Here is an 11,121-nt window from a genome sequence, read left to right on the forward strand (position 1 = left end):
TTAATATTTTACTGAGTTACAGTTCATATAAGTAAATCAGTCAATTGAAATCAATTCATTAGGCTAATAAATGGATTTCACATGACTAGGAATACAGATATGCATCTATTTGTCACAGATGCAGTACCAGTCAAACGTTTGGACACCTACCTTACAAGGGTTTTTCTATATTTGTACTGTTTTCTACATTGTAGAATAATAGTGAAGACATCAAAACTATGAAATAACACATATGTAATCAAAATAAATTTTATATTTGAGATTCTTCAAAATAGCCACCCTTTGCCTTGATGACAGCTTTGCACACTCTTGGCATTTTCTCAACCAGCTTCATGAGGTAGTCACCTGGAATGCATTTCAATTAACAGGTGTGCCTTGTTAAAAGTTAATTTGTGGAATTTCTTTCCTTAATGCGTTTGAGCCAATCATTTGTGTTGTGACAAGGTATGGGTGGTATACAAAAGATAGCCCTATTTGGTAAAAGACCAAGTCCATATTACAGCAGGAACAGCTCAAATAAGCAAAGAGAAACGACAGTCCGTCATTACTTTAAGACATGAAGGTCAGTCAATCCAGAAAATGTCAAGAACTTTGAAAGTTTATTCAAGTGCAGTCGCAAAAACCATCATATGCTATGATGAAACTGGCTCTCATGAGGACCACCACAGGAAAGGAAGACCCAGAGTTACCTCTGCTGCAGAGGATACGTTCATTAGAGTTAACTGCACCTCAGATTGTAGCCCAAATAAATGCTTCACAGAGTTCAACTAACAGACACATCTCAACATCAAGTGTTCAGAGGAGACTGCATAAATCAGGCCTTCGTGGTCAAATTGCTGCAAAGAAACCACTACTAAAGGACACCAATAAGAAGAAGAGACTTACTTGGGCCAAGAAACACGAGCAATGGACATTAGACTGGTGGAAATCTCTCCTTTGGTCTGATGAGTTCAAATTGGAGATTTTTGGTTCAAACCGCCTTGTCTTTGTGAGACGTAAAGATGAACGGATGATCTCCGCATGTGTGGTTCCCACCATGAAGCATGGAGGAGGTGGTGTGATGGGGTGATGGTGCTTTGCTGGTGACACTGTCTGTGATTTATTTAGAATTCAAGGCACACTTAACCAGCATGGCTACCACAGCATTCTGCATTAATACGCCATCCTATCTGGTTTGCGCTTAGTGGGACTATCATATGTTTTTCAACAGGACAATGACCCAAAACACACCTCCAGGCTGTGTAAGGGCTATTTGATAAAGATGGAGAGTGATGGCGTGCTGCATCAGATGACATGGCCTCCACAATCACCCAAACTCAACCCAGTTGAGATGGTTTGGGATAAGTTGGACCACAGAGAGAAGGAAATGCAGCCAACTAGTTATGCTCAGCATATGTGGGAACTTCTTCAAGACTGTTGGAAAAGCATTCCAGGTGACTATGTCATGAAGCTGGCTGAGAGAATGCCAAGACTGTGCAAAGCTGTCATCAAGGCAAAGGGTGGCTACTTTGAAGAATCTGAAATATATGTTGATTGCTTAACACTTTTTTGGTTACTACATGACTCCATATGTGTTATTTCATAGTTTTGATGTCTTCACTATTATTCTACAATGTAGAAAACAGTGAAAAACCCTTGAATGAGTCTGTGTGTCCAAACTTTTGACTGGTACTGTATATACAGTGCATTCTGAAAGTATTCAGACCCCTTGACTTTTTCAACATTTGTTTAGTTACAGCCTTATTCTAAAATGGATTAAATTACTTAGTTCCTCATCAATCAACGCACAATACCCCATTATGACAAAGCGAAAATAGAAATACCCTATTTACATAAGTGTTCAGACCCTTTGCTATGAGACTCGAAATTGAGCTCAGCTGCATCCTGTTTCCATTGATCAGTTGACAGTGCTGACAGTGCATGTCAGAGCAAAAACCAAGCCATGAGGTCGATGGAATTGTCTGTAGAGCTCCGAGACAGGATTGTGTCGAGGCACAGATCTGGGGAACGGTACCAAAAAATGTCTGCCGCATTGAAGGTCCCCAAAAACACAGTGGCCTCCATCATTCTTAAATGGAAGAAGTTTGGAACCACCAAGACTCTAGAGCTGGCTGCCCGGCCAAACTGAGCAATCTGGGGAGAATGGCCTTGGTCAGGGAGGTAACCAAGAACCCAATGGCCACTCTGACAGAGTTCCTCTGTGGGGATGGGAGAACCTTCCAGAAGGAAAACCCAACTCTGCAGCACTCCACCAGTCAGGCCTTTACGGTAGAGTTGCCAGACGGAAGCCCCTCTTCAGTAAAAGGCACATGACAGCCCGCTTGGAGTTTGCCAAAAGGCACCTAAAGGACTCTGACCATGAGAAACAAGATTCTCTGGTCTGATGAAACCAATATTGAACTCTTTGGTCTGAATGCCAAGCGCCACGTCTGGAGGCAACCTGGCGCCATCCCTACGGTGAGGCATGGTGGTGGCAGCATGGTGCTGTGGGGATGTTATTCAGCGGCAGGGACTGGGAGACTTGTCAGAATAGAGGGAAAGATGAATGGAGCAAATTACAGAGAGATCCTTGATGAAAACCTGCTCCAGAGCGCTCAGGACCGCAGACTGGGGTGAAGGTTCACCCTCCAACAGGACAATGACCCTAAGCCCCCAGCTTAGCAGGAGTCTCTGAATGTCCTTGAGCCCGGCCTTGAACGCGATCGAAACCTGAAAATAGCTGTGCAGCGACGCTCTCCATCCAACCTGACAGAACTTGCGAGGATTTGCAGAGAAGAATGGGAGAAACTCCCCAAATACAGGTGTGCCAAGCTTGTAGCCTCATACCCAAGAGGATTCAGAGCTGTAATCGCTGCCTAAGGTGCTTCAACAAAGTTCTGAGTAAAGGGTCTGAATACTTATGTAAATGTAATATTTCAGGTTTTTATTGTTATAAATGTGCACACAAAATATAACCTTTTTTTGCTTTGTCTTTATGGGATATTGTGTGTAGATTGAGGGATTTATTATTTTTTTAATTAATTTTAGAATAAGGCTAAAATGTGGAAAAAGTAATCGGGTCTGAATCTTCCCGAATGCACTGTAGCTACCTGCTCTGAAAAAAATGGTTTGTTGAGAACGCTCTAATGCAGTTAACATTTTACATTCTGATACCTTCTTTTAATTGTGATTTATTCAACCCATATGCAAATGCAGTTGCATTAAATTTACGGCATTCCATAGAATCCTGGGATCATCGACTACACTTCTATTGATCATCATTAATTCACTTAGTTTAATTTCAAATTGATCCCAGAATGTAGGATTTTGTAGTGGCTCTTTTTAGGGTAATCTGAAATGTGCAGTTGGCAGTAGTAAGCGTGGTGATCAGACGAGCTCACATGTTTCTATTTTCTTCATTGTAGAAGATACAGGTGTAGATAATATAAATTACATTTCGAGAGAATGTTTTATATCTATTTGAGTAGAAAGTGTACTCTCTTGCTTTTGGAGTATGTGCTCACCAGGCATCAATGAGGTTGTAATCAGACAGTGTGTGTTGGAGAGCCCTTGGTTGCGTGCGGATTGTAGTTGGTCTTATTAGATTTGTCCGAAGTGGTTTTCATGTCTGTCCCAATAACCAGTTAGAATTCAGTTAATTCTAACAATATGCTGTTCAGTGAATCAAAAAAACGTAGGATCATATGTATTTGGAGCATACATATGAGTGAAGGCAATTTTATTTCCATTATGGCTACAGTTAAGGAAAGTGATTCTGCCTTTTTATTATTCGCTTTTACCCAAGATGGTGATTGAGTTTTTTTATGCGTCATTATGATTACACCTTTAGTACAAATAGTTCTCAATTCTATGTGCGTCCTTTTGTAGCAGGTGTGTTTCTTGGAGCATTGCTATGTCAATATGGGATATCAAGACAGCTGGAATGTTTGATAGGACAATTTAGTCCTTTCAAATTCCAAGAGAGAATAGCTAGCGTTGCCGTTGTTTTTCAAAAAGGAATGTTACGTTAATGATATAATTGTTATCTTTAGCGTTGATAAGCCCATGGATTTGTAACAAAAAGCAGGACCCACATGGAAATTCATCCATGGGTTGTTTCCCACCCAGAAAGACCCCCCCCCCGCCCAGCCTGCACTATCATGCAGCATAACGGCAGGTGGCAGCCTTTCACATGGAGTCTTTTACCTAAATAAAGTATTTGTTTTATTTATTATAAATTCGTAAACATTTCTAGAAACCTGTTTTTGTTTTGTCATTATGGGGTATTGTGTGTACTGTAGATTGAGGATTTTTTATTTATTTAATCATTTTTAGAAAACGGCTGTAACGTAACATTTGGAAAAAGTCAAGACCTTTACGTCTTAAGGTATTAACTATCGTATAATAAAATTGTTTTCTTATATTTTAATACAGAATTGCTCTGTTTGCTGTCATGATAATGACAAATTAATGAAGTTCTATTTTGAATTTTTTTATTTATTTCCTTGAATATTCATAAAAAGTCAATATAATCTTCAAGCTCTGCTGATATAGTCCCCAATCGGCATGAGATAGAACGAATAGGAAAACAACTTGTGGTTACCTAGGTTACCCCGTTGAAAAGTTTTTTACTGTGAAACAAACACAATTTTCCTGTTGTTTCCTTGTTTTAGTCAATTACAAAACTACATTTAAGAACAGTACAACTTGTGTAAAGATTACTTTTCAACATTGCCTGCTCCAGAGCGTTCTCACTACTTAAGAAAACATAATATTGTAAGGCTTCCCTCATGCCCCTTTTCATGACGGTGCTAGCAGCCAGGTGAGTGGGTGCTAACTAGCTACCGATCAGAACTTTACGCTAGGCAAGACCAATAACACAAACAAATGGACTATACTAAACAAGTTCAATGTCTTACCAGTAATGAAATGTTTTCCGCACACACAGCTACGTGTAGCCTACTTGGACACCGGGTCCCCACATTTCCCACTCTCCCACGCCAAAAAGCCACAGGGCTCTTCAGAAGGCTCTATTTCCCTACGTGGGAGCATTGTGATCCATAGGTCTGTATTTTTTTTTATCTGGTTACATGTACATTGAACAACAAAGCAGCTATACGGTGTGTTTTGTTGTATCTGTATAACAAAAAATCAACGCCGAAGTTGGCTCTGACAATGGGGGTGACTGGGAAAGAATGTTTGTTTTCCCCAATTTGTGGTCGAGGGAAATTCCTTATCGACTCGGACTATAGGAATTCCTATACTAGAATACTAGAATGGACATGAACCTTATGATGGGATAAGAGGTCAGTCATTTTGGTCAGGGAGTTGTCAACCATGGTTTGCCACTTCTGTGATAAAATATTGTGTAGAACAATGAATTTGAAGAATTTATCTGCACTGTATGTTTGTTTGCTAGCTTGCCAGCTAGTTTTAGAGGAATGATTCCATACATTTTTCTAATTAACTGCCAATATGCCAACATTCCATTCAAACAATGCCATCAATCCACTGGCTGAAATCAGTTGGTGATAGGTCCGAGACAAGTTGTAAAAGCAACAAGAACTGATATTGTATCATATAATAGCACTCACAGCTTACCAAGAAAACAAATATTTATGGTCTGTTTACATATATTTTAAAGGCTATTTTTTGCATCCAAACCTCAAGATGTCTATTACAAGAGCACCTTCACTAGTTCTTAACGTAGCCTCTAACAAGAATGTGTTTAACAGACATGCGTCTCTGTCATATAGAGAAGTCCGCACATATCACATCTGCCACAGTCAGAATGTTGCTCCCTCCTAAACATACCCCAGTATTAATCAATCAAATATATTTATAAAGCCCTTTTCACATCATCCAAGCCAAGGCTACTTACTTACTTACTTGACTTTTTACATCAGCAGTTATCAAAGACCCAGCAGATACAGGCAGGTGCCGTCCAACCCAAACCTGCAAACCATCATCATCGTTCAGTGCTGGAGAGTGGAGATGGCATTTTGGGCCCGGCAGAGGGCACTGTAGCCTTGGATTCAATTTGAGGTGATGGCTTGTAGTATACAGATCTAGAGTCTTAATTTGAGACCGTTTGCTACAGCATGAAAATAATCCTGCAGGAACAGGAAATGTGAATTATTATGTGGATTATAATTCATTTCAATTTTTGTAGGGATTGAAACATTTTCTGGAAGGGAGTATCGAGTCTGAAATGTTTTTGCATTGCAGGAAAGTTATCCTGCAACAGGGTGATCAAATTATGATCCTACATTTGTGCCTCCATTTCTGTGGGAATTGAACCCCAATAATCTAGTTGTGTGACATCTACCTTCTTACAAATCACTGTTGGGGCAGCAATTCATTGATTGTCAGTTCCCTTATCATGTATGTATGATCATAATGCATCTGAAATACATTTCCATGATTCTCAAAGGGCTCACCCGACCCATTTTGTGTATAGCCTACTGTATCTGTAGTGAAAAATAATGGGGGGAGAAACCCTGCTCTATTGTCATTGTAGGCTATAGCTTTTGATGTGCAGCCTTGACCAACATGGATTTATTACATACAGCTGCTGCTGCTGTTTTTCTGTGAAAAACTGGATTAATTTCCCACCCCTCGTTCTCTTTCTCTCTGTGGACGGGCCCAGCGAGAGTTGTGGTTGATGTCAGAAATTAGGTTAAAACCTCTTTATTCCTCTGACCGTTTCACAGATAAGCGTCTCTGATGGTCTTTTTTTTTTCCTTCACTCTGTTCTGTGGTGCACAGAATTCCGAGGTTTCTCTCTCTCTCTCTCTCTCTCTCACTCTCATCCCGAGGATTATCTGTAAATGCACTGCCGTAAGGCTACAATCCTCTTTACTTTGGGGCTCTGTTTTCATCTGAGGTCCTCCACTGGCTACTCTCAGTATTTGATAACATTTTTCTTGAATAACTTCCCCTTCAGAAAACCTTTACTGTGGCTAGTTGTCTGTTATGACTGAGAGTGTTTTCTAATATTGACAGCAGGGGAGGGCTGCCTTCAACAGCATTCTCCCAACACTTGTAATCATTCTCGTCTTGACAGCATTCTTAGATTTTTTTTTGTTGTGTGTCAGTGTGGGAGGATGAGGATGTGAGTGTGTGTTGGCTGCTGTTGGGGTTTTCAAATACCAATGTCAGGTCTCATTAGTTGAGAATGCTGATCCATCCTTTAAATGAGGTTAAATGCTCATCTCAAGCCTAGAGGTGCTAACCCTCTCTCCATCTCTGTCTCTCTCCTCCTCCCTATTTGTCCCATCCCACTCTCCATCTCTTTTCCTTTCACTCTCTCTTTCCCTCCCTTTCTCAATCTCTCTCCGCCCCCCTCTCTCTTCCTTTCTCCTTCTCTCTCCATCTGTCTCTCTTTCCATCTCTTGCTCTCCATCTCTCCCCCTCCTCTCACTTCCTCTCTCCTACTTCCTCTCTCCCAACCTCTCATCTCTCTCTACCCCACCTCTCTCTCTCTCTTTCTTCCTCCCTTTCTCCCCCTCTCCATCTTTTTCCCATCCCCCCCCTCACCCTCCCTGCCCCCTCCCCCCTCTCTCTCCTTCTCTCTGGGTCCGGGAGTATATGAGCTCATCTGTGAGTGCAGAAAAAGAGAGAAGAGAATCCCCTCAGTGAGGCCTTCTGTGATTGGAGGAGGAGAATCCTTTGAGTGTTTGGCTTGCTTTGATTTGTGGGGGATGTTCTTTGATGTTACGCGGATACCCTTTGAGACCACCGAATAAAATGAGGATTTGCAATTTATGTTCCAGATGTCCCCCCCCCCCCCCCCCCCCCCCCCACTGTATTTTGACTGTTATTGAAACGCTTCTTTTTTGCCCCCTCCAATTTTAGAATTCACTGCACATTTGATGTGGTTCTGCGGTAAGAAAAAGCATCACAATAAACTGTCGTAGTGCGATTTATACTTCAGCGATATCTTCATGCCTCAGCAACAATAGCCTTCTGATGGAGGGTGTTTAGTGGTCCGCTTAGCCACAGACTGATAAGACGTTGGCAGCCACTTGAAATCAATTGAGCCATGCCTTTACCCCTCCTTATAAGTCCCCAGTGATGCCTCCCCAGCCACAGCCCAGCCCCGTTCCAGCCCCATTAATGTATGATTAGGCCAGGCGTGTAGAATGGACCAGCCATTGAAATAGCAGAGGCTGACATGTCACATTTGATAAGACCTGGAGAGCTAGTATATATATATATATATATATATATATATATATATATATGAAGAACCATAAAACATTGAGCAGAGAGGCTCCCCGGAGAAGAGCTTCTCTTCTCTGGGGAGCCTCTCTGCTCAATGTTTTATGGGTTTATTTCATTCCATGGCCCTTCTGTCGCCTGAGATTTGCTGCTCTCTCTGACAGGTCAGGCAGGAAGTGTGTGTGTGTGATCATGGCTCGTTGAGGTGTGATGGTGTATACTCACACATGTACACACACATACTGTATGCACACACACTCGCATCATTTCTACATACAATATGGACTCACACTACATACACGCACCCAATGCAAGGTGGAATTGTTGCCCATGTGCACTTGTCACACATGGCTGAGACATGTTGACTAATCCCAGCACACACACCCCAGCCTGCGGTATGGAGTCATCATAAGCACACATGGACACGCACTTCCTTAGAGGCGTTTCACATTTAGCCAGCTGATAGCTGAGTCATATCTGTGTTTCTAGATGACATTGTGACTGATGACCAGTGATAACCGGTGATTAACGAGCCCTCCGACAAACTAGGTTACTACCTGAGCTGTCCAATAAGAACACGTCTTTTTGCGGTTCGTATACAAAACGTTATGCTACGGTGTGCCCTACTGAACGCAATCCTGATGTTTATCCACAATGAACTGAGACTGAACATGCATGTAAAGAGGTTATTTTACAGTGCCTTAACAAATGTATTGCTACAGAGACCTGTACAAGGCATAGTGTAAGAGTGACACTGTCTGCACCACACTCTAACTAGTGAGTAAGTTGCCCCCTTATTCTGTTTGTCACTATGGTTACCCCCCCTGGGTACCTTCAGAAGAAGATGTGATGATGGTGATGATGATGATGGTGGTGGGGTGGTTTGCCCTCGGGCCCCTCTCCTTTGTGTGAGTGTGTGTGTGTGTGTGTGTATGTCAGCCCCAGAACCCTCATCACGCTTCCCCTGACCTCTGTCACCTACCCCGGGGACTCGCCAGCCAGCCAGGTGAGAAAAGCACGCAACGGGAATAAAAAAGACTATGGTCTATTTGTGTCTGTGTGTACGGTCCCTGGAGCAAGGTTGTGTGGTTATAATGAATTTTCAACAAAGACCTTTCACACCGATGAGCAGATCTTTCTGTATATTTTATAAGCAGCACTGCAGCAGTGTCCTGTTGGGTTGTTGATCAATGCCCTGACAGGACAGAGAATTCAGGGGAGACATCAAGTGTGCACTTGAGATTGTCATGCTTTCTGAGACTGGACTGCGTCTCTGGACTCCTATGGGGACACCTGGATGCTATATGACAAGGTTATTAATGACACACCAAATTAAAGGGCACATTCTAGGTTGTCTTCATCGCTGTCGTGCCGCCCAAAATGTCAGATCTCACAACGCCTAGAGATGTGCTCAATATCTTGGCAGCCACATTAATATGATATAGAAGATGATATCTGCTTCTGCGACTGCAATCAAGACAACCTGGAACACAACGAAAGACGCGAAGACTTCAAAGAGCGCCGTCTTCCCCTGTAGCTTTTCCATGTTTCTGCCATGACCTCCTGCTGTTGTTTATACTCCTTCTCAACCGTGAAACACACAACAATTTATTGACGAGAATGAATCGGCACACAGTCAATTAGCGAACTCGACAGAGAGAGAGAGAGAGAGCGTCACGTTCAGGAGCGTGCAACTTTGGAGTCTAAAAATACCTTAATTGATATGTATCTGGAGTGAATCAAAGAGTACTCCATGCCCCAGCGAGCTTCTCATCCTTTTCTAAGTAAGGTTTCCTCCTTTTTTGGTGCATGGAGGTTTTAAAGGGATGTACTTTCTCTCTCACTCTCTCTCTCCTCCTCGTGTCTGAGACTGTTGTTGACGCACTCAGGCCCTCAGCTCATGCATAGTGACAAGGAAGAAAAAAAGATTCCCCCCCTTGGGGCCTTCTGGATATTATTGTTACTTTGGCCAGGGGCTGGGAGGATCTGGAGGATGGAAAGTGATGGGACGTCCAGGGGTTGGGGGGTCCGGAGGATTTAAAGTAGGGGGACGTCCATGGGCTGGGGGGGTCTGGAGGATGGAAAGTGAGGGGGGGTTCGTGTTTTTCGTTTCACAGAGACCACCATAAGTGGTTTCAGACATGGTTTCTTACTATGGGAAATGTGGCGTTTGAACACCTGCAGAATAGCGTGTGGTTTTCTACAGATATGTGCATTTCTTTTGCAAGCTATGTATTTCCTTGCATCTTTCAGGTGATGGAACAGAGTTCCTTTCTTTTTCCCCTTGTATTGATTTAACCTTTTATTTATTCAGGTTGGTCAATTAAGAACATACAGTATTCTCAATTTGCTACCTTTTAGAACCTCGTAAGACAAAGATGGCCAGAACATAGCACTAACCTGCACAGCATTCTGCCACACATCGGGTAATAAAAAGAGACATCTGTTCGACGCTCTCTAGGTGTGTTAACGGGACAGTACACTCGAATGGGCTTTTAAGAAGTTTCTAGGACTAGACAATCTGGTACAAGCAGACACTCTTGTTTCGCCCTGCCCCCACTCAGAGCTTGTGCAGTAAAGCAAGCCGAATGATAGACATGATACAAATGCCTACAATAACCTTCTTCTGCGTCAAGCTCTGTAATACATTATGAAAGGTTGCCAGTGTAAGCTCAGGCAGACAGTAGCCCAGAGAGCGCCGTCGGCATATCACATCCAAGTTACTCTATTCTACACGTAGCCACACCTGGTTTCAAATACTATTCAAAATCATTTCTGTGGTTGACTGCGCTTGCCTGGCTTAATGTACCAATAGAGCAGTCCCAAAACGGCTAGCTCCACCCATATGGCACACCAGGAAGGCTGGAGCAACGCTCAAAGTATATTAGAACCAGGGACGGACTTAGTTATTTGGAGGCC

The sequence above is a fragment of the Salmo trutta genome, chromosome 31 (genome assembly GCF_901001165.1).
Source record: "Salmo trutta chromosome 31, fSalTru1.1, whole genome shotgun sequence".
Classification (NCBI taxonomy): domain Eukaryota; kingdom Metazoa; phylum Chordata; class Actinopteri; order Salmoniformes; family Salmonidae; genus Salmo; species Salmo trutta.